The 24,771-nt window shown below is 37.9% G+C and overlaps 1 protein-coding gene and 1 long non-coding RNA gene across 2 annotated transcripts in view; one reads left to right on the top strand and one right to left on the bottom strand.

The window, feature by feature from the left end:
• Positions 1 to 8,354, bottom strand: part of PCNX4 (pecanex 4) — a 39,369-nt gene extending 31,015 nt beyond the window's left edge. The window contains exon 1 of the mRNA XM_047862913.1: positions 7,892 to 8,354. The gene's annotated coding sequence lies outside the window, so the exon portion shown is untranslated. The remainder of the gene's footprint in view (positions 1 to 7,891) is intronic.
• A 110-nt stretch (positions 8,355 to 8,464) lies between these two features.
• The window catches only part of LOC125167721 (uncharacterized), a 56,542-nt gene continuing 40,235 nt past the window's right edge, over positions 8,465 to 24,771 (top strand). Inside the window, exons 1-3 of the long non-coding RNA XR_007152902.1 lie at positions 8,465 to 8,593; positions 10,709 to 10,758; positions 23,229 to 23,390. This is a non-coding gene — a long non-coding RNA (uncharacterized LOC125167721). The remainder of the gene's footprint in view (positions 8,594 to 10,708; positions 10,759 to 23,228; positions 23,391 to 24,771) is intronic.

Below are 24,771 nucleotides of genomic sequence, written 5' to 3'. Positions count from 1 at the left end.
CTATTTGGGGCGCCTGGATGGCTCAGTCGGTTGTGTCCGACTTTGGCTCAGGTCATGATCTCACACTCCGTTCAAGCCCCGCATCGGGCTCTGTGCTGACAGCTCAGAGCCTGGAGCCTGCTTCAGATTCTGTCTCCCTCTCTCTCTGCCCCTCCCCTGCTCATGCTCTCTTTCTCTCTCTCAAAAATAAATAAACATTTAAAAAATATATGTATCAATCAGGGGGCACCTGAGTGGCTCAGTCAGTTAAGCATCGGACTCTTGATCTCTGCTCAGGCTGTGATCTTGCGGGTTTGTGGGTTTGTGACCTGCGCTGGGCTCTGTGCCTACAGTGCAGCATGGAGCTTGCTTGCTTGGCATTCTGTCTCTCCCTCTCTCAAAATAAATAAATAAACTTAAAAAAGAAAAGATATACCAATTGAGGAATGTCATGAATAACGCTACACAAGGAAAAAGATTATAAGGGAAATTTGTCAAGTAGCAAGTATATCAGATTGCTGAAAAGCTTACTTCTAGTATGGATATTTTTTTCTAATATCTTAAAGATAAAAGGATTGTACGGGGGTTCCCCAGGTGGCTTAGGTGGTTGAGTGCTCAACTTTGGTTCAGGTCATGATCTCATGGTTCATGAGTTTGAGCTCCATACCAGGCTCGCTGCTGTAAGTGGATCCTCTTAAGATTTTCTCTCTCCTTCTCTCTCTTCCTCTCCCACTCACACTCTCTCTCTCAAAGATAAATAAAACACTAAATATATATAAATGTATATTTATATATATATGAAGGATTGTATGACAGAAACTGGAAATTCATTAAAGCAAAAAAAAAAAAAAAACTGATACTGTGAGATATTTAATTTAATTACAGATCCTGGAAAATTTTTTAAATATTTTCTTTATATAGAGCAACACTTACCATTTATACCAAGAAATCTCCGATTTTTAGAGAGAAAGAGAGAGAGAACACGCACATAAGCAAGTGGGTGAGGGGCAGAAAGAGAGGAAGAAAGTGAATCTTAAAGCAGTCTCCACGCAAGGCAAGGAGCCCTATATGGGGCTTGATCCCATGACCCTGGGATCATGACCTAAGCCAAAATCGAGTGGCATGCTCAACTGACCAAGCCACCGAGTACCCCCAGAGAGATCTTCTAAATTCTAATCTGGATTACTAAAATGGAAAATAAATTCAGACTAATTAAAACTTACTTCCTGAATGGGAATTTGGCATACATTCTCAGAGACAATTTCTAAACAGACTGATGCATTTGTATGGCTGCAGCCTCCAACATGTTAAAATGAAAAATGGCTCAAGGCTTAGGAGGAAAAATGCTGTGAAAATAAAGATTAAGGGATAAAGATGGCATCACAACATTGATTTTGGCCATATGCTGTTTTCATATGCTACTCTGAAAGTGGGCCAACAAAATAGCCATAGAAACGCTGCTTTATTTGGAATTTGAGCATTATCTAGAAGGGTGAGAAACAGATCAATCTGGCAATGTACTAGGAGGGAATTCTTATTTTTCAACTTTAATGCAGGAATCAGGCAAGATACCAACCTGAAAAAAATCCCTTAAAGAAAATAATAAAATAATAATAAACAAAAAGTGGCAGTTTGCAGGGGATTACAATAAATTTAAAGTTTTCTTAGTCAATTGTCCAATTTTTGTTTAGTAAAGGCTACTTGTTTTTAATCTACCATTATTTTTATTGATTGGTTAATTTCACTCATTGAATCCACACTTTTTTTTCTGTTCTATTGGATTCAGATTTTTTTATGGTAAGAACACTTACCATGAGATCTACCCTCTTGACAAATTTTTAAGTGTATAATACAGTATTGTTAAGTAGCAATACAATGTTGTATAGAAGATCTCTAAAACTTACTCATCTCACACAACTAAATCTTTATATAGCAAGTCTTCCTCCTGTTTCTTCCTCCCCCAAGTCCCTGGCAACCTTCATTCTACTGTTTCTAGGAGTCTGACAATTACAGATACCTCATTTAAGTAGAATCATGCAGTATTTGTCCTTCTCTGACTAGCTTATTTCACTTACCATAATATCTTCAAGGCTTATCCATGTGATCACATGTGGCAGGATTTCCTTCCCTTTTTAGGGCTAAATAATATCCCATTGTGTGTATATACCACATTTTATCCATTCATCTGTTGATGGACAATGGGTTGCTTCTGTTTTTTTGGCTATGGTAAACAATGCTACAATGGACATGGGAGGGCAAATATCTCTTTGAGATTCTGATTCCAGTATGTTCAGATATATACCCGTAAGTGGGATTGCTGGATCATATGGCAGTTCTATTTTTAATTTTTTGAGGATCCTCCACATTGTTCTCCATAGCAGATGCACCATTTTGCATCCTACCAACAGTGTACAAGGGTTCCGATTTTTCCACATCCTTGCCAATGCTTGTAGTTTTTCTTTCGTTTTATTTTATAAAAGCCATCCTAACAGGTATGAGGTGACACTGAATCCACACACATATATTGAGTATGTCTGCCCTGTGTGTCAACTATATTTTTGTTATACTTTCAGGAAACTTACTATCTCCTAGTATATTTGTCAAATTTTATTAAATCTTTGCTCTCATATGTTTAATTTCTAAGAGTACATCTTTAATGCCTGGATGTTCCTTTTTATAGAATCTTATTATTTCATTAATATGGTCTATCTTTCTGGGAATATTCACTATACATATGTGTGTACATGTAGATAAACATCATCTAATTCCTTTGTAAATTGCCTCTTTTTAAGTGTTCACTTCTTGGGGCATCTGGGTGGCTCAGTTAAGCATTCGACTTTGGCTCAGGTCACGTTCTTATAGTTTGTGAGTTTGAGCCCCACATCAGGCTGTGTGTGCAGGCACGGAGCCTATTTCAGATTCTGCGTCTCCCTCTCTCTCTCCCCCTCCCCCATTCAGGCTCTGTCTCTTTTAAAAATGAATGTTAAAAAAAAAAAGTGTTCACTTCTCATTAATTTCAAAGAACTTTTCATATATGAAGGATATTAGCTCTGACATACATTATAATCTTTTTTCTCTCCCTATGTTAACTTGTACCTGAAGCACTGTCAGAAGATGCTGGTGAGGATTAAAGAATTCATTTTGATAGCTGTTAATATAAACAAATGTGTTATCCTTCCTTTTTTTTTAAAAAATTTTTTTTTTCAACGTTTATTTATTTTTGGGACAGAGAGAGACATAGCATGAACGGGGGAGGGGCAGAGAGAGAGGGAGACACAGAATCCCAAACAGGCTCCAGGCTCTGAGCCATCAGCCCAGAGCCCGACGCGGGGCTCGAACTCACGGACGGCGAGATCGTGACCTGGCTGAAGTCAGACGCTTAACCGACTGCGCCACCCAGGCGCCCCTATCCTTCCTTTTATAGAGAAATAGTTAAACGAAATTGAGTATTTTGATACATTTAAACTTCTGAATACCTACAATGTACTAGGTAATGGTAATAAGGCTACTGTCTGATCCAAAGAAGATTATAATCCAGTAGGGTAGAGATCATTTGCCTGTCAAATAATTGTTACTGGTAAAAGTAACTCTGGAATTATTTTAACTTTCATTATGAAGAGAATAAGCAATAAACAAAGTTAGTTTACAAATAACATAGAATTATTAAAAATAAACTTTTCAAGAAAAAGTAATTGCTGCTTGTTTAAAAAATGCCTACACAAACTTTGTCAGTAATAAATAGAATGCCTCATCCATGTTCCTCAAAAGTATTTTAAAAAATTTGAAAGGAGAGGCACCTTGATGAAAAAATTTGAAAGAAGGGGTATCTAGGTAGAGCAGTCTGTTGAATGTCCAACTCTTGATTTCAGCTGGGGTTGTAATCTCACAGTTCATGGGATCGAGCCCTGCATCAGCCTCCGTGCTGACAGCATGGAGCCTGTTTGGGATTCTCTCCTTTTCTCTCTGCCCCTACACTGCTCACACACTCTCACTCTCACACACACACTCACTCTCTCTCTCTCAAATAGAGACCTCAAAAACAAAATGAAAGGAAATATACTGAAGTTCTACTTTTCTAAGCATCACCACCTTTATTAATATGGGAAATAAAAAACTTCATGCATGTCTAGAAAAGAAACAACATGGCCTACATCTTGAGTACTCAAAAAGCATGCTATGATTAAGTAATTCTCATTTGCTCTGGATCAAATGACCTGTTACTATCAGAGCAGGTTTTTTTTTTTGAAAGTTTTATTTATTTATTTTTTATTTGTAATTCTGAAAATACATTAGAACGTTAACTAAATGCATACCATGGACAAACAGCTAAATTCCTGAAGAGCCTTTTGAAAGGCATTTGGTGCTAAAACATGAAAAACACATTTCATGTTATAGTTTATCACTTACTATGGTAAGTAGTTTCTTCTCACCACCAATAAAAGGAAAATCTACTCAAGCACCTAAAAAGAGTCTTGGGGCGCCCGGATGACTCAGTCAGTTAAGCCTCATGACTTTTGATTTCAGCTCAGGTCATGATCTCAAGGTTTCTGGGTTTGAGCCCTGCATCAGGCTTTGCGCTGACAGCATGGAGCCTGCTTAGGATTCTGTCTCTCCATCTCTCTCTGCCCTTCCCCAGCTCATGCACACTCTCTCTCCCTCTCAAAAATAAATAAACATTAAAAAAAAAAATACACAAAAAAACGAGTCTTAAAATGAAAGAACAAGCACAAACACATCTCTCTGATCAACAAAATGGTATTTATTCAAATTCAAGATTTGGGGAGGATCTTTGAATCTAAGAGTTTTCTGTAAATTCATAGGAATTGGTCTGTAAAGAAAACAATGGATGGAAAGGGTAACTAGATAGATCAAAGGATCATCCTTCCCAAATGTATAACACTAGAATATGAATGGTTAGCATTCCATACTCTTGGAAAACTAAAATGGTAGAAAATAGCCAAGGTCACATCAGTGCATCACAAATGTGCCAGGCCAGCTGACACTTCTGCTTCTATCCCAATCCACCTCTCCCATACTGCACACATCTTACCAATCACAAATGCAAAGTGATTAACAAGTTTTTCTTTCAAAATCAAGTATCAGGTGAATGAAGTCTACCACTCACAGGGATTACCAGAAATAAATCAACTTATTTTACAGAAAAGAAAACTGAGAACCAGTGATACGGAGTGACTTAATCCACACATAATGTCAGTTGGTGGCTGACCGAGTTTTTCGATCATACCAAGCCATTGTCAAATGAAAGGCAATTTTAGAGGTTAGAGAAATAGAAGGATAATTTGGGAGAAAGAGTCTTCAGGGAAAAGTGGACCTGACAGGAATCTCCAAAATGTCAAAATAGGAAACTCCTGTTAGCCAAGCCAGCCTGAGGATACTGGCATGTAGGACTCCTTGATAAGAGATAAACACAAGTGGGAAAGTGTCTAGAAGAAAAGATTCTCACCATCAAGAAAATGAACAACCCCCAGAATGGGAAAAAATTTTTGCAAATCATATATATATGATAAGGGACTTACACCTAGAATATATAAAGAACCCTTACAACTCAATGGTGACAAAAACAAAGAAATCAATTTAAGGAATTTCAATAGACATATATATACTAATATATATATACTAATATATACTAATAGCCAACAAGTACACAAGTTTCCACATCACTACTCATTCATTAGAGAAATGCAAAGCAAAACCACAACAAGGTATGACTTCAAATCCACTTGACTGGTTACCAAAAAGACAGAAAACAAGTATTGGTGAGGTGGGGGGGAAACGGAATCTGCAAGTAGTTTTGTAAAATGGTGCAGCGGCTTTGAAAAACAGTCTGGCAGTTCCTAAAAAGGCTAAACAGAGAGTTACCATATGACCTAGCAATTCCATTCCTAGGTATTTACCTAAAAGAAATGAGAGCATAAGTGTACACAAAAATTTGTACATGAACATTCATAGCAGAACTATGAATTTTCCAAAAAGTAGAAACAACCTTAATGTCCATTAGCAGATTAAATAAAATGTGGCACATCCATACAATGGAATATTTTTAGGCTATAAACAAGAATGAAGTACTGATACAGGCTACAACATGGATGAACCTTGAAAACATAATGCTAAATGTAAGAAGACAATCACAAAAGGCCACATATTGTATGCTTCCATTTATATGAAATGTCCAGAACATGAAAATCTATAAAGACAGAAAATAGGTTAATGTTTGCCTAGGGCTGGTGGGGATAGTGACAAGTGGGGTAGGGAATAAGGGAATAATTCCTGAAGAGTACAGGGCTTTTTTTTTTTTTTTTTTTAAGCAGGTTCCATGCCCAGCAGGGACCCCAACGTGAGGCTTGAACCCAGGACCCTAAGATCAACACCTGAGCTCAGAATCAAGCATCAGATGCTCAACTGACTGAGCCATCCAGGTGTCACCCTTTTCTTTAATTTTTCATTTGTTTTTACTTTTTAAGGGCCTTCTGTAGCGGTGATGAAAATGTTCTAAAATTGACCGCAGTAATACTTGCATAATTCAATGACTATACTAAAAACCACTGAATTGTACACTCTTTAAAAATCTTTAATATTTTTAAACCTTTTTAAAAATTTAAATTCCAGTTAGTGAACATACATACAGTGTAGTATTAGTTTTTACAAAAGAAAAAGAAACAGAAAAGTTCCCCGACCAGGTATTGTCCATTAATAACTAGTAGGAAATTTAGGAGTAGCTGACAGGTGCCCCGGTTAAATTACATTTTATTTTTTTATTTTTGGGACAGAGAGAGACAGAGCATGAACGGGGGAGGGGCAGAGAGAGAGGGAGACACAGAATCGGAAACAGGCTCCAGGCTCCGAGCCATCAGCCCAGAGCCTGACGCGGGGCTCGAACTCACGGACCGCGAGATCGTGACCTGGCTGAAGTCGGACGCTCAACCGACTGCGCCACCCAGGCGCCACCCGGTTAAATTACTAAAATGGCATTGTCTGGTCATAGAGTCAGGCTCTGGATGCTATGATAAAATTTTGGAGATTTGGCATGGGTGGCAGTGGACACCAAATGATACAAAGGATGGTCTGTGCCCTAATTATATGAATGACTTGGGACACCTGGGTGGCTCAGTCAATTAAGCCTCTGAATCTTGGTTTCAGCTCAGGTTATGATCTCAAGGTTTTATGAGTTGGAGCCCAGCATACACTGGCAGCCATGAGCCTGCGTGGGATTCTCTCTCTGCTCCTCCCCCACCCGCACTCTGTCTCTCTCGCTCTCAAAATAAACAAACCTTAAAAAATGGTTTAACAAAACGAACAAACAAAAAGAACGTATCTAATGTCAGATAGCTGAATACAAGATAAATGATTGGTAAAGAGCAAATAATCAATTCACAGGTCTGATAGATAACCGCTGTTGTAGATTTCGTTGAAGTCAACACTGGTCCTTGACAAGAGTTTTGAAAAAAGGCAGATTAGGGGTGAAAGAGTTATTCATGTTCAGGGGGACGTAAGTTGACCAGGCCGGGGCAAAAGTGGTCTAGCTGGACATAAGGAAAGAGTACAGGACTATGTTAAGGGATGCAGTTGGTAAACTGTATTGGTGAAACAAGGACATCACTCAATCAAAACCCAAAGGACCGTTTTCCATCTGACCAGTGTCTCTTAGAGACAAAACGCTGTAACTCAACAGGCTAAAGCAGTTTTCTGAAAAAACTTAAAGTCACATTGGATTGATTCCTCTAGGCACGGAGTTCATCTTCCGTCTAAAAAGTGCAATAATAGCATTTGAAGGTTTTATAGCGAAGAACAAGAAATGTGCGGCAACTGAAACTGCAAGAACGAGACTCTGCATAGTCCTGGAAATTAAGGTGACCAAAGAAATCCCCAGGTGGATGTCGGGGTTCGAACGTACCTCGAGTCACCCGAGGGCAGAGGCGGTGCGAAGGCATCCCGGGGACTGCATTTTTGCAGGTAAACCCGGGTTGGGCGATCCCGCCCAGAGGCTGCCGGCGACCCGAACGCGAAGGCATAGAAGCTGTAGCGGCCAGGCAACCAGCTCCCCGAGGTCACGCCTGAGCCAGCTCCGCGTTTCCATGGCTAACGTCAACTCCAGCGGGTGCCACCGCCACCGCCGCGGAACCGAGATCGCGCTCGGGGGCGGTTCGGGCCCCCAGCTCGCCCCGCCCCCGGCTCGTGCTCGCTTCGGGGCTCTTACCCCACCGCCGGCCGAGCTGGGGAAGAGGGGCGCTTTGTTCACTCCAGGCCTGGGCCCACGCTCCCCTCACCCGGGGCTGCGGGAGACTCCGGGACTCTGGCCTCGCCTTGCGCCCACAAGCATCCACAAAGGCACAGGGGCGGGGGTCTCCGGTCCAGCCCTGAACTTTCACCCGGGCCGCGCCCCTACGCAAAAGCGCCGTTTCCCTGGTGACGTGACGTGCCCGAGGGAGGGAGTAATGCTTTCTGGCCGATTGACGTGCGGCAGCCATTTCGCGAGCGTTGGTTTACCGGTGGTCTGACCGCCGATTCTGGAGTGTAGGGTGACTCCACCGCTCGGTGTTTTGCACTTGTATTAACCACATCCGCACTTTGGCCATCGCCACTCGGCACACGGACGGTAATAAATGTTTTTAGTGATACTTCATACGCCCTCTTCAGCTTGGAAGATTTGGAACTGGCTATACGTCCTAGCTATTGCCCTTTTATTGCATACTTTTTCTCCCCGAGTGGATTTGTGGCTGCATTTTTAAATGCGAGGCACCAAAATGCCCATCATTGAATCATGCTACGAGGAAGGTATCTGTTAATAAAATGAGGCAAAGTCCCCTATCCTAATTGCGGGCGGGGCGGGGGCGGGGGGGTGTTGTGGAAAGCCCTGGCCCACTGTTACTACTTAGTGGCAATGTAAGATACGGCAATCTTTGGAAGGTAGCCACAAACTCCTAGTTTTGCCGGTTTAAAGTTACATGCCCCGCGCCCACCGCCTCCATTTTCCAAGAAGTTTGATTTCTTACTCATCTTCTGGACACCTCCTGGATTGCTTGTTGGAAGTCTACAAGGTGGCCCCTTAGAGCATTACATTGGAAATTGGTCCCAAATGATTTAGAGGCTCTTTAAGGGAACTCCGAAGCCAATTTGTCAGTATTAAGGTACTTCTGTTTCCTGTGTGATTGACACTAGCAATTCTGCATACTCGGGACTTCTAAATGCTCAAGGACTGTCTTGTTTGGATCTCTTTATCTCAAAACTATAAATGCGGCCCTTTTTTGGTTTGTTTTCTGGTTTCACTGGGAATGGTGGCTTAGTTCTCAAGCATCTAGGTTTTCAAGCTGTAAGGAAATTTGTGTGTGTGTTAATATGAAAAGAAAACCAAGGATTACTCTATTCAGAGGGAAAGTGTAGTTTATTGTGGGAAGAAAACCCTGTGCAGTTTCAATAACGTACATATACTTGACACAGTTGGCAGGTAGAACCTTTCATAGTTCAGTGTGAGGGGGAGAGGTACTCTTGGTCCATCCCTAATGTTTCCCTCACTTTCAGGGAAGACATACTAGCCTTAGTCATCATGGGTCAGGATACCACCTGACATCTGCAGTTGCTAGAAGTCAGCGTAGTGTGATTAGCGGTACAGGCTCTGGAATTAGGAAGTCCCAAATTGTTGGAATCTTGACATCGCAGCTCCCTACTTGTGTGATCTAGGGGTTACCTAATCTTCCTGGTGCTCAGTTTTCAAATCGTGTAAAATAAGAGAGAGAAAATTTATCGCACAGGGAGTTGTGTAGATTGGATTAAATAACCAAATCGCTCAGTTAGGCACAGTTTAAGTGCTTAGTGAGAACGAGCTGTTGTCTTTATGAGGAGAGGCTGCATTTTTGCCACCTTCAATTACATAGAATTCGATCAGAATATTTTTGTTGTTGTGATACCTGCTGTAGATATTTGGTTGTTAATTTTTTCCTTTTTCCAATGTGTTGGTTACTTTGCCCTTAGAATAAAATTGGTAAAGCTTATGGTACAAGGCCTTTGGTTACTAGTGTAGAAAAAGTAGTCGTTCAACATTTACTGAAGTAGTGGATGTTGTTTGCCAGGAATCACACCTATTGCTGCAGATTCAAAGTCAAATAACACATGGATTCTATCCTCAAGGAATTTACTAAAATATAATGAGAGACTAACAAGGACATCAGTAGTACTGAGTGTGTGATAAACAAATAGGCACTGGGGCCATAAAATAAGTACAAGTTAGCTGGATAAAGATCTGGGAAAGGAGGTATTTCAGGCAGGAGAGCACCATTCATTCAATTAACAAATATTTAGAACATAAGTCAGGTACCTATGGACCCTATTTAATCTTAACCGTATGAGATAGCTTATTATTCTCATTTCAAATATAAGGAATCTGAGCTGCAGAAAAGTAAAATAAATGAGATTTAGAATTGAGCGTTTATCTGTATGTCTTCAAGATCCGTTGTTTTGTTTTGTTTTGTTTAAACAAAAAATCCGTGTTTTTGTTTTGTTTTTTTCTGTTAACCCTGCTGACTGATATACAAGGAAACATTACCAAAAATCTGGACCTGCTTCTTCAGCCAGAGAAAATGTTTACCCAGTCATTATCACAGCATACCTGTTTTTGTGTAATGGTAATGCTCATTTTCAAGTTACTCCTCTTGCCATAAAGTAAAACAGACAAACCTAAAATCCTAAAAGCCTCACTCTGCCCCATTGCTCACAGGTCATGGACCAGAGGACTCTGAAAATAATGCAGAGCTGCAGCAACACAGGGTAAGATGATTTAAAGTGGAGAAGTGGCTGCAGAGAATTTGAAAGTTGAGCTTCCAGGGCAAGGCAATAGAACAGCTAAGATTTGGTAAAGGATTGGATCAGGGTGGGGATGGTTGGGGGAGTTAAGGAGACCAAACAAAAAAGATGAGCCTAACCGTCAAGCTGTGTGACCACAAAGTTTGAGGAACCCTAAAGTAAGCATAAGAGGAATAGGTTTGAGGGTGAAAGAAAGATAATCCACTTTGAGGCGTTACGTGTTTTAAGGACTTGGGGGATATGTCGGGTTGCAGATAATAGGATTGGACCTTGGGAAACAGGTCAAGACATAGAGATTTAGGAGTATTCTACATAAAGAAAGTTATTTGAGGGGTGCCTGGGTGACTCAGTTGGTTGAGCATCTGATTCTTGATCTCAGCTGGGGTCTTGATCTCAGGGTCCTGAGTTTAAGCCCTGTGTGAGGCTCTGCAATGGGCGTGAAGCATATTAAAAAAAAAAGTTATTTGGAATCATGAGATTTGAAAGAGAATGCCAAGGTTTGGGTATTACTGACCGTGAAAAAAACCATCAGGAGAGAAAAAAAAGGGACTATAAAATGAGATCTATTTCTTACGTGGCTCATTTCATCTAATTTCTTTATGTCACAAAACATGATATGCATCTCAATGTGTATGAAGACCATGTGAATGGGCATGTGGTGGGTAGCAATTTTAGTATGTTTACAGGCATATGGGTTGGGTGACGTTGAGTTATGAGGCTATTAAAGATAAGGAGTAGGGTATTATGGTAAGTGAAATAAGTCAGAAAGAAAAATACCACATTCTTCCACTTATATGTGAAATCTAAAAAAAAACAAAAAGCAGAAACAGACTGATAAATACAGAGAACAAATTGATGGTTGCCAGAGTGGATGGGGATAGTGGCATGGATAAAATGGGTGAACGAGAGAGATTCAGGCTTCCATTTATGGAATGAATAAGTGGCAGGGATGAAAAGCACAGCATAGGGAATATAGTCAATGGTATTGTAATAGGGTAGTATGGTGACAGATGGTAGCTGCACTTGCAGTTGGCATAGGCCAAGCCTCTGTGTTGTACACCTGAAACTAATGTAACATTGTATATCAACTATACTTCAATAAAATTAATTAAAGACAAGGAGTGACTAATTGTTAACTTTAAAGTTTAATATTGAAACTTCCTTTAATATAGAAAAAAATTTCATACTAGGTAAACATTCATAATTAGGACCATAAAATAAATAATGTATACTGTAATCATAGCTTTGCCATTAATTGGTTTTAAACTTTGTTGGAAATTACAATATATTCTAAATGATAATTCTGAAAAATGTATATTTCTGATGAGTGTACAGTGGGAAGGATAGAATTTCTCAGATTATGGTTTTAAGAATTTTTAAGGGGGGCCTGGGTGGTTCAGTCGGTTAAACGTCTGACTTTTGATTTTGGCTCAGGTCATGATCTCATAGTCCTGTGATTAAGCCCTGCTTTGGGCTCCATGCTCAGTATGGAGCCTGCTTAAGATTTTCTCTCCACCCCCTCTTGCCCCTCCCCTGCTAGCTTGCTCACTCTCGCTCTCTCAAAAAAAAAAAAAAAAAAAAAAAAAGAATTTTTAATTTTTCATATAGTTCTTAAATTTCATTATTATTTCATATCACTAATTTCACAGATTAAAATTTTAATTTCAGGAGTGTTTAAATTAATATTACTTGAGAAAGTTGTCACCACTGGAAACTTCTTTTAGGTATTTGTTTGAAAAGAGCATAGTAGAATTTTTGGTAGACTGAAAATCACTAAATTGGAATATTTAAAAGGCTAGAGTTTCATTTTTTAATTACGTTAAATTTCATAAGAGTTTGTGACTATAGCTATCACTGAAAGATCAAACTCTATGTAAATATCCATATGTGCATTCATTTGACTCTTTACTAAAAATTAAGGTACACATAGATCTCAATTACTTACAATGATTTCCCTTTATATTTTGGTACACATAAATAAGAGCTGACTGTGCAGATTTCATAGTGTTTATTCCCAGTGTCCTACACTAAGATTGGAACATAAATTAACCTCTTTTATTGACACTGTTATCAAGAATATGTCTTAATACTCATTTCGAAAGCTAAAGCTGAAGTTTTTAGATGTCCTTTTCCTGGCATTTGCCTGCTAACTCATTTATTTGTAAATGTACCAACTGTTTAGGATCATGTGAACATTATCTTCACTTTCCTGTAGAACGAACATATAAGGAAGTGCAATGAACAAGTTGCCTTATAAAATTTTGGTTGAAATTGTAATTGAATGTGTGTGGAGTGGGGTGGAAAGGGAGTTAGTATAATTCGTCTGAAGGTAGAGGAAAGTTTATATGCCTTCTCACAATCTTTCCAGACTCATGATGATATTATTGCTATTGAATGGAAAAGTCCACACTGGTTAGAGTTACTTCCTACAGCTTAAATTGTGATGCCCTCTTTAGGTTAATATATTTAAAAATATGAAAACTAGAGGTTACTCACAGATAAATATTTATAGGAAATGAAACCACAGTTTGGAAAAAAAACCAACAACACCATACATACATAAAAAACACACGAGCAAAAAAAAAATAAAAACCTTGTACATAGACTGTAAGTATCAACGACAAAATGTATACATAAAATATAAATAACAACAACAACAATAACCAGTTTTGGTGGGATAGTAGATTGGAGATACACTTTGAAATTTTGCTTGGCTCTGCAGTTGCCTTTAACAGAAATTTCATGTCTAGAAATATACTTAACAGTTATCCCACCTTTACAGATTTCTCACCTAAGTATGCAGCAATATTTGTACCAAGATGTACTTAGAACGTTTGTAATAGCAAAATACAAAGCAGTCTTCAATAGGGAACAGGTTAAATAATTAGGTTAAAAAGGAGGTATATCTATATGTATTGCTATGCAGACATGTCTAACTTAAGTAAAACATTTAAAAATTATAGTTTGTATAATTCAAAAATTATAGTATGATCTTACATTAAACCTAGATGTATGCATGAGCATGCTTTGTATAAGTGTATTTTTGAAGGCTACCTCAGGAACTATGATAGAAGTTAAGGTTAATTTGGGGTTTGATGGGAAGGGGAACTTTTTATATTACTCTTTTGTGCTGTTGATATATTTTCAACAATACATATTGTTTTTTATAATACTTAAATATAAAATTATGTACAAAATTAAATTGACAGTAAAAAAATATCTCCATACCCCCCCTCCCCAGAAAAAAACCCACCAAGCTATCATATAACAAGAAAAGTGGCATAGTGGGTTTTTGTTTTTATACTAGTTCCTTTATCTAGAAACTAATTGGAATATGTAGTTACTAGTTTCTATGAGTAAGTGGTTACAGTATTGATGCTTTCACAGGGAGAGAAATGTTATATTATTTTTAAATGTTATATTTCAGTTTAAAATTACAATAAGTTATTTGGCATATCGGTAAATTTTGAGCTCTGGTAATCAGAGACTGCTTAGAATCTGGACCACTTCAGTGATATATCTGTAGGAATCCTTTACATGAGTCTATTTTATAGTAAATTAGAGCCTTTGCTGAATTTATATGTACATTATCAAGATTATTAGAATTTCTTTGTAATGTTGCATATAAAATTTTAATTTTTAGTATATGTGTAAAGTATACATGTATTTTTACAGATATGTGTACATGTAAAATACTTGCATCTATACAAAGTGTATGTTATATATAATATGTAAAAAAATATATGGGAATGTTATTTTATTGAACTGGCAATAACTAAATGTTAATGGAAGAAATTTTCATATCTGGCTCATCTTTAACAATATAATTTTAAAGTACAGCAGTTTTTAATAAAACTTATGCCAGTAATTAATTTTTTTTTTTACCAGAGCTGCTTTTTATGCTTTTAGTCTCAATGAAAACCAATGTACAGAAACAAATGTTAGAATAATTATCAGTCTTCAAAGTTAAAATTCTGTTACATATGAACTTCAAGCCAAATATTGGATTCACATTTTTACATAGAAATTTTCCTCCTAAAATACTTTGTAATTAGTGGAAAATGTAACCAGAAAGAGCAGCATGCCAGAAAGAGATGCATTAACTTGTGGAAGCAACCATGTATTAAGAAACAAACAGGAGAGATGGGTTGGGGATGGGTTAAATAGGTGATGGGGATTAAGGAGGGCACTTGTGATGAGTACTGAATGTGTTAAGTGTTGAATCACCAAATTGTACACCTGAAATGAATGTTACACTGTATGTTAACTGGTATTAATAAAAACTTAAAGAAACTATGGATCATTTTTATTTGTGGTTTTTATATAAAACTAGCCTATGGATTTTTTTCCCTGTAAGTCATTTCCCTTATAACTTTTGCTCTTGGCAAAAATAATGAATAAAATTTTAGAGACAAGCTTTTTTTTTAAGGGCACATATGACCTAACACATGTAATAAAACCAAAAAAAAAAAAAAAAAACCTCACGTTCTATGTTGAAAAAATCAAATGAAAATATTTTTATTCTGAATTGCTCAATTAGCTTAGAGGCATACACTTTTAATTGCACAATTCAGTCAGTATCCCTGTGCAACTTGTTCTTCTATCATTTGCACGCCTAAATATACTCTGGTCTAGAACACTGGACTGTGAAATCCTAAAAGTTACATTTACTCTATGAAAAGACTTCTTTTTAAATCTGTGTCTCTTTTCCCCAACATTTTCTTTAAAAATATACATCCTAAACATATGTACCTGAATGTGATGTGGAATCCTTCAGGAAGAATTTTTATCCTTTTTCTTCTGGAGCACGTAGTGAATATTTGCCTCATGAGAAAGTAAACAAGGAGAGCCCTAAGCTAATTTCCTTTCCTTTTGATTATAGCACGAATGTCCCATCCATTACTATCTCCTCTCAAAATGACTCATTCTGTTCAGAAACAAAAGCAATGCTACCTGAGAACATTCTGAAATATTTTGTCCTCTTTTCATAATCCCTATTTACTAGACTCTGCAAATATTTTCTTCACCTCCTTATCAAATTTTAACTCAATAAGTGATATCTTCCTTCTTGGATGAATGGACATGGGAACTTCAGATTATAGTAGTGGAAATTTAAAAAAACAGTGCTTTTTAGTGTGAAGGAGATTCATGCAAATTTTTAATGTGTGTAAGTTTTCTAAGTAACCACACATTAAGTATGAGAATGGACTTTATTATTAAGCAGGACTTAACAAAACATGATTATCATTGGAAAACTAAATTCTGCTGACTTTAGTATTGACCGCTTTTCCTGGGACAGTGATTTATGTCAGTGTTAACATTAGGTAATTTGTCACTTTAATCAGAATTCATTAACAATTTACTTTTTGAGGGCTCTGTCTTTAAGGTCAATTAAATAAAAATGTTAAAGCCAGTGTTGTTAAGATTTCTGCTACCTAATAGTCACGTTATTTTATGTTCAGCCTCTTTGATTAAAAGTAATGGTCAAAGATGTTAAAGCCCTGGAAGGTGATTTTGAAGATGGAGAAGTGCTGGAGCTACCCAGACAGCAATCAGAAACAATTAGGAAAAATGTACCAAATGCTTCATTCTTTCTCTAGGCTGCATGACAAATTACATTTAATATTTCAGGCTTGTTGCATTTTAAAATAAGGCCTCCAACACGAAGCAATTTTCAAGACAACTCCAATCAAAAGATAGTGCTTAAAATTTTCCTATTGCCATAGAAATGAAAAGAGTGATTGTCTATGTTGATTAACTTGAAGATTGCTTTGGGAAGAATTTGACAGTTTTGTAACATTCCCATTATAATTTACAACCCGTGAAGAATTGAATACTACACTGAATATCAGGATACTTTGTCTTCCTTTTTATCTGATAATTTTATTCTAGTACTTTAACATGAAGAGGATGTCCTTTTAATGTGTATTTTAATGCATATATAATTTACGTTTACCATGTTCTTTAAAATCCTCAATTAGATTAAACAAAATAAATGTATAGCATAATATATATATATATTTATATACAAAAAATATTTATTGATTCCTACTGTGCAAAATTTTATACAAAGATGGAAAGGAAACATTGTTTGATGTCAAAGAACCCATGGTTTAATGGATAGAAATTCACAAGAAAAATGAACAAAATAAGATAAAACTTAGAGTCAATTACATTTTGGTTTGGAGTTGAGGATGGCTGATACTATTTTGTTTGCTGATCCATAAATGCTAAGTAAAGGTTTAATCTACCCAATACTACAAAAGATGGCAAGTTAGGAAAGTGATCCCACAATACTATTTTATGTTTAGAATGAAAGATTATAATTGAGTGAAATTACATTACACTTGGCAATGGATAGGAAAATGTTTAAATACCAAGAAAGACCTTTATGCTGGCATGATTCATTTTTTATGAACCTTCTGATTTGCAAGCCAAATTTTTCATTGCTTTAAAATAGTTTAACCCCATCTAAAATGCACTGTCTGTCATAAATTAGCAACCAAATAAGATTGGGTAATGGTGAAGATTCAGTTAAATGCCATTCTTATTTATTCATTCATGAATTCAATTGGTAAACACGTATTGTGTGTTTACTAGGTGATAGCTTGTTAGAGAATTAGAGATGCATGGAAAGATAACTACCTCCTGTCAAGGGTCATTCTGGTGAGATTGCTAGGGTAATAGAAACCATTATGACCCCTTTGGAAATAAATGTAGTAATATTTGTCAACAACTTTATAAAAACATGTAAACTTTTTACCTGATTAATACCTTCCTACAGAAAGTATTCCTCAGAAGAAAAAGGACTTAAGAACATATGTTGTTTATTGCATACTTTTAATGACATAAAATTGGAAGCACTTGAATGTTCAAATGTCTAATGATTAAGAAAAAAATAGTATTTCCCTTTGGTTGAATATAATACAGACATTAAAATGATATTTTTGGGCTTTGTAATATGAAAAACGCTCAAGATGTAGAATGCAGAAAAAATCAAAAATTGTATAAAGTATTACAGTTCTGTGAGATATACAAATGAGAAGACTTAGATTTTAGAAAACGATAGCTGTATTAGCATGGTTAGATGATCGTTTCAATGTTTTTGAAACATATTTAAAAATAATGGGGCGCCTGGGTGGCGCAGTCGGTTAAGCGTCCGACTTCAGCCAGGTCACGATCTCGCGGTCAGGGAGTTCGAGCCCCGCGTCAGGCTCTGGGCAGATGGCTCAGAGCCTGGAGCCTGTTTCCGATTCTGTGTCTCCCTCTCTCTCTGCCCCTCCCCCGTTCATGCTCTGTCTCTCTCTGTCCCAAAAATAAATAAACGTTGAAAAAAAAATAAAAAAAAATAAAAATAATAAAACATTTCAATGTATAGAAGTCGTTCTCAATTGGAACCCTTGTGCATTATTTGTAGGAATATAAAATGGTGCAGCTGTTGTGGAAAATGGTATGGCGGTTACTCAAAAAATTAAACATAGAATTACCATAAAATCCAGAAATTCTACTTCTGGGTATATTCCCCATGATGCAAAAGCAGGGATTGAAGAGATATTTGTACACTGATTTTCATAGCAGCATTATTTACAATAGCAGCATTATTCCATTCAAGGTGGCAGCAAACCAAGTGTCCATTGATGGATGAATGGATAAGCAAAATGTGGTATGTACATACAATGGAATATTACTCAGCCTTGGGAGGAGATTCTGATACATGCTACAACATGGGTGGACTTTGAAGACATAATGCTAAGTGAAATAAACCAGTCACAAAAAGACAAATACTGTATGGTTCTATCTATAGGAGAGTAATCGTTCATAGAGACAGAAAGTAAAGTGGCTGTTGCCAGGCTGTTGCCTTAGAAAAGGAGGAATGGGGAAGTTATTGTTTAATGGGAACAGAGTATCAGTTTTGGAAGGTGAAAAGAGATCTGGAGATAGATAGTGGTGATAGTTACACAATACTGTGAATATTCTTAATGCCATTGATCTGTACAATTAAAAATGGTTCATATGGTAAATTTTATGTGTTTTTCACCACAATTCAAAAAAATAAAAGATTAACGTGATAAATTTTATGTTCTGTATATTTTATTACCTAATAAAAAAATTGTAAGTGTTTGCAGCTATGGATTGATTACTAGATATACATCAAAAGTTGAAAGAAGAGTTAGTCAATAGATTTAAAAGTACACTACAGTGAAAAAATGAAATACATAAGGCAATTGGAAAAAGAATTTTAAGATGAGTATCCTCAAATTATATGGCGTTATGCTCGAATGTATGATTTGAAATTTATTCTACTTTTCATGCTGTTCTAAGCTCATGTATGTTGGCAGTAGCAAAAAAATGTAACTGTCAGACTGAAATGAACTCTTAATGTTCAATCACAGTTTTAGAGATGCTGTGTTAGAGGTGAGAAACCAGAGTTTCCAGAGAAGTTAGGATTTTATAGATATATAATGATAAATCTGACAATGGATCCTTTGACTTTTATTATGACATTATTTAAGCTTTATACCACCTGATGCAGGCCAGATTCTAATTTTTAAAATAATTAACCTTATTAAAAGAACCTTATGAAACATTTATTTCCTATTTTTTAAAATTAAAAAAAAATGTTTATCCAGTTTTGAGAGACAGAGACAGAGACAGAGCGCTAGTGAGGGTGGTGCAGAGAGAGAGGGAGACACAGAATCCGAAACAGGCTCCAGGCTCTGAGCTGTCAGCACAGAGCCTGACATGGGGCTCAAACTCACGAACTGTGAGATCATGACCTGAGCCAAAGTCAGACGCTTAACCAACTGAGCCACCCAGGCACCCCTCTTACTTCTTTCCTATTAAGAAATTCTTGTATCAAACATGGATTTGATGGTATGACTTTAATCTAGGATTTTTACTCCTGCTTTTGACTTTCTCAAGCAATTAACAGCTTTTCTTTCCCCAGGCCAAGTTCCTTTGATTCTAAGAGGAGTTGCATTTTCTTTACTTTTAAAACTAATCTGTTTTATGAATTGATGACCCAATATACTTCCTACTCCTGCTGTGGGAAGTGGGGATACTGTATTTCTTCATTACTCTTTGTTAGAACTCAAAACAGAAAGTATATTTCTTCTAGATCTTATGCATTGCACTATGTCAGAATACTTTGGGTTGCAAATGACAGAACTTGAACTCCCCAAAAGATGTATTAGCTCACATAACTGAGAAGTTCAAGAGTAGATCTTAAGACTGCATTTAAAAAAAAAAGCACCCAGAGGCTCAAAGACCACTATTAGGACTTTCTCCACTCTTGGTTTGCATTGCTTTATTCTTCAAAGAGATTCTTTCCTAGTGGCAGGAGGCAAATGCCTTCAGAGGCTTCATACTCACACATCCTTCCAGTTAAGAAGAACAAACTGAGGGTTTATGGGGGGTGGGAGGGAGTGGTGGGTGGGTGATAGGTATTGAGGGCACCTGTTGGGATGAGCACTGGGTGTTGTATGGAAACCAATTTGACAATAAATTTCATTAAAAAAAAAAAAAGAATTGCAGTTGAAGAAAGAAATCACTCTACCAATGTCCATGTCTCAACTTCAGGTCCTGTGTGCCTACCCCTGTCATCGGCAGCCCCCACACTAACATAGAGTTGAGGAAGAGTTTCCCAAAGGAATCTGAAGAAAGGTAGGAAATTACCTACCTCACAAAATAACAAACTCCCATAGTTTACCCACCTTCTAGTGAAGCCACTTTTTAAAAACTTCTAGATAAACATCAATATTTCTGTTCAACTCCATTAACATAGTTTAGGGGTGCCTGGGTGGCTTGGGTTAAGCATCTGGCTCTTGATTGTGGCTCAAGTCATGATCTCATGGTTGTGAGATCACTGCGTTGGGCTCCAAGCTGAGTGTGGAGCCTGCTTGGGATTCTCTCTCCCTCCCTCTCTCTCTGCCCCTTTCCTACTCATGCTGTCTCTTCCTCAAAATAAATAAAATACAATACAAAAACATAAAATAGTTTAAATCATTTCATGTACTGCATATTTGTCATCTTTCAGCTGCCCACTCTGTTTTATTTTTGAGAAAGCGAGAGTGAGAGTGGAGGAGGGGCAAAGGGAAAGAGAGAGAGAGAAAAAAAGAGAGTGAGAGAGAAAGAATCTTAAACAGTCTCCATAGCCAGCCAAAGCCTAAACACAGGGCTCAGTCTCACGACCAAGTGCCAGAAGCTTAACCAACTGAGCTGCCCAACATTCGAATTCTTTTCTTTTGTTTGCCACTGTGGAAGCATCAGTGGGCAGGCCACAACTCTCACAGAAAGGCGAAAAATACCAATGCTTATTTTAAACTCTCCTAATTAAGGTTTTGGCAGGCAGTGTAAGTTTGGCCATCTTACTGGGGCTTTCAATGTAATCATGGGCAGTGAAGCAGTAGGAATAGTTAGAATCCATTCTAATGGCAGCAGGAACATCCAAGGCCCAGTAACACCCAGGTAGCAGCAGGGCATTGGTACCCTAATTTATTCCAATGTTATGACAACACCTGTGATTTTAACCACTCAGCTCTCCATGGAGCTCATTCTGTGAGCCTGGATTTCTAGCCTTCCTATTGATTGTGTGAGCTGTTCACATTGGTGAATACTGTTAACTAATCTACAGACGTTATCAGATTTCACTAGTTTTCCCACTCATGTACTTTTCCTGGTCCAAGATCCAATTCAGAATCCCCATATTACACTTAGTTGTCATGCCTCCTTAGTTTTCTCCAATCTACAGCAATTTCTCAGTTTTCATTATTCAATGCCCTTGACCTTTTTATTTGTATTTTTTTTTAAGTTTATTTATTTTGAGAGAGACAGCATGAGAAGGGGAGGGGGAGAGAGAGAGGGAGAGAGAGAATTCCAGGCAGGTTCTGCATTGTCAGCTTGGAGCCAGAAGTGGGGCTTGAACCCATGAACCGTGAAATCATGACCTGAGCTGAAATTGAGAATTGGATGCTTAACCCACTAAGCCACCCAGGTGCCCCTCAATGCCCTGACCTTTTTAAAAAGTCATTGGCCTGTTACATGTAAAATGTCCCTTAGTTTCAGTTTCTCTGGTATTTTCTCATGATCAGATTATGTATTTTTGGTGAGATTATCACAGAACTGATGTGCTCTTATCAGTGCATTACATCAGGGTATTGATATATTTTATTGGTGACATTAAATTTGATCACTTAAAGTGGTGTTTACCAGGTTTTTCTACAGCAAAGTTACAATTGTTCTATTTGTGGTTAAAAAGTATCTTGTGGGGCAATTCTTAGAGGCCATTCTAATATGCTGCTTATAGGCTGCTTATACTGACATCTGTTAATTTTATCCAGAGATGATTTATCTAGTATTCTTTACATGTTCCAGTGTGTTTTTTCCACACCCCCAAGCAATTCTCCCAATTCTCAGTAAACCAACTAGGTGTTTCACAAATTTAACTCAGTTTTGACACCGTCTCTCTGGATATAGCTTCAGATCCCACAGGTTGAGAGCTCAATCTCACAAGACTGGCCCTATTTCAGACACCAGCCTGAAGTTCACGTTGTTACCTGTGCTTTTGACTCTTTGGCTATAAATTGGAGGTTCCCACAACCCACTCCTCAGATTTGACTAATTTGCTCAGGTAGCTCACAGAACTCACAGAAACATTTACTTGTGTTTACCAGCTTCTTATAAAAGATATTATGAAGATAGAGACGAAGAAGAGGTACACAGAGCAAGGTCCAAAAGTGTCCCTAGTGTAGGAGCTTCTGTCTCTGTGGAACTGGGTGTGCCAACCATCCTGCCATGTGGGTTTAACAACCTCAAAGCTCATCAAGCCCTCACTGAAGAGTTGTTCTAGATCTCTACTCTCCAGCTTTCACCCTGCTTCCCCTTCCCAGAGGTTGTAAGTGGGGTTGAAAGTCCTAACCCTCTAATCACTTGGTCTTTCTGATGACCAGTTCCATCCAGATGCTCTCTAGGAGCCCCACCCTGGGTCACCTCATTAGCATAAACTCGGATGTGCACTAAAGGGGTTCCTTACGAATGACAAAAGATACTCATATCACTCAGGAAATTCCAAGAGTTTTTGGAGCTTTGTGTCAGAAACCAGGGAGAAAGATTGAATATATTTCTTCTTATACCACAGTTTATGGAGTGCAGGAGACAATTATGTACTCTGATTAGAAACAAAGATTTTGTAAAGGTGAACCTGATTAGAAATTCTTTTCATCAGTAAGTTAAAGATATGGCTGAGATGTTTGCAAAAGTCACAGGAAAAATTGTGTGCAAATGTTAAATTATTTGTGGCATTTTCTACTGCTGCTGAGAAGAGCATAGATGTACAATCCAGTTATTTCTATTTGTGGGGTCAGTATGATTCTTGATGGGAGCAAGGAACTTCTGTGTTGACTCTTACTTCTAATCCCACTTTTTTCTTTGTGCAGAGTAAACCTGGGCCCACAGCAAAGGATGGGGAAAGCTATGTAAACAAGGAGCTACAATTCCTTCAATCCCCAGCCATCTTACACTTGACAGGAAGATAATAAGCAACTACATTTTCTCCATGCAAAAACCCTTCCAGGTTGTGAGTGCCACAAATATAACGGGTAAGTTAGTATGGATACATAGCACTTAATTTCCTTATCTGATTAAAAAGAGTACAAACCACTCTCAAACAACATCCCTAGACGTTTTCCCAAGGTAGAGCTAGCTAGACCGTGAGTTACTTTGCCTGTGATTGTCATGTACTTCATGTACATGAGTTTGGTGTTTTGTTTTTGTTTTCATTATAATACCACTTTCATTGGTGAGGTTCCCATTGCCAGGACAACTAAGAGCAGTCATGAGGTTAATCTTTACCAAAACCATAATCCTTGGCAGGTAGTATTCTTAATTTTCTTACTCCTTGGGTTGAAAAAATGCAAAACACTTTTTACTTCTCTTGGATCTCCTATTTTGTCTAACTTTCCTCAAAAGTTTCTATGTATATACTTCATGGGGCGCCTGGGTGGCGCAGTCGGTTAAGCGTCCGACTTCAGCCAGGTCACGATCTCGCGGTCCGGGAGTTCGAGCCCCGCGTCGGGCTCTGGGCTGATGGCTCGGAGCCTGGAGCCTGTTTCCGATTCTGTGTCTCCCTCTCTCTCTGCCCCTCCCCCGTTCATGCTCTGTCTCTCTCTGTCCCAAAAATAAATAAAAATGTTGAAAAAAAAAAGTTTCTATGTATATACTTCTTGAATTTACTAATCAAACTCATTTTATTGCTACTAACTTTGATAAAAAACAATCTTTAATACACTACGTTCCCTTGGGGCGCCTGGGTGGCTCAGTCAGTTAGGCGGCTGACTTCGGCTCAGGTCATGATCTCACAGTTTGTGAGTTCGAGCCCCACGTCGGGCTCTATGCTGACAGCTCAGAGCCTGGAGCCTGCTTCAATTCTGTGTCTCCCTCTCTCTGACCCTCCCCCGTTCATGCTCTGTCTCTCTCTGTCTCAAAAATAAATAAACGTTAAAAAAAATTTATTAATAAAAATAGAACTTTACTCAGTGTTTTGGACAGTAAAGTAGCACGTAAATTATTTTTGTGTTTGGGAAAGACATGAAAATCTTCAGGTAGGAACTTCTAGATTAAGATAGGCAAATGAATCACTGTCCCCCAATTTCTAACATAATAATCAACAACTACAACAGCAGGAATAATAAAAAAAACCCACCATCAGCAACTACAGAGAAGGGCCATTAGCTTCAAACACTGGCCGCCAATAAAAGAAAGAGAAAAATTCTGAGCATAGCATAGAGCAATAGTTAGTAAGATTTAATAATAAAGAAAAAGAATTCTTTAGGCTTTCAGCCCCAAATAGAAAATTACCTACAATCGAGGGGGAAACTCTACAGTACAGGTGGGGGTGGAATGGAACTGAGAACTTAATGAACCAGATCCACAATACTATAGGTTGTTGTGCTGCACAATATGTTTGGTGCTTAGTCAACC

This window comes from Prionailurus viverrinus, chromosome B3 (assembly GCF_022837055.1).
Source record: "Prionailurus viverrinus isolate Anna chromosome B3, UM_Priviv_1.0, whole genome shotgun sequence".
Classification (NCBI taxonomy): Eukaryota; Metazoa; Chordata; class Mammalia; order Carnivora; family Felidae; genus Prionailurus; species Prionailurus viverrinus.
Note: the sequence above shows the minus strand (reverse complement) of the source record. Positions and strands in the feature narration are given on the sequence as shown.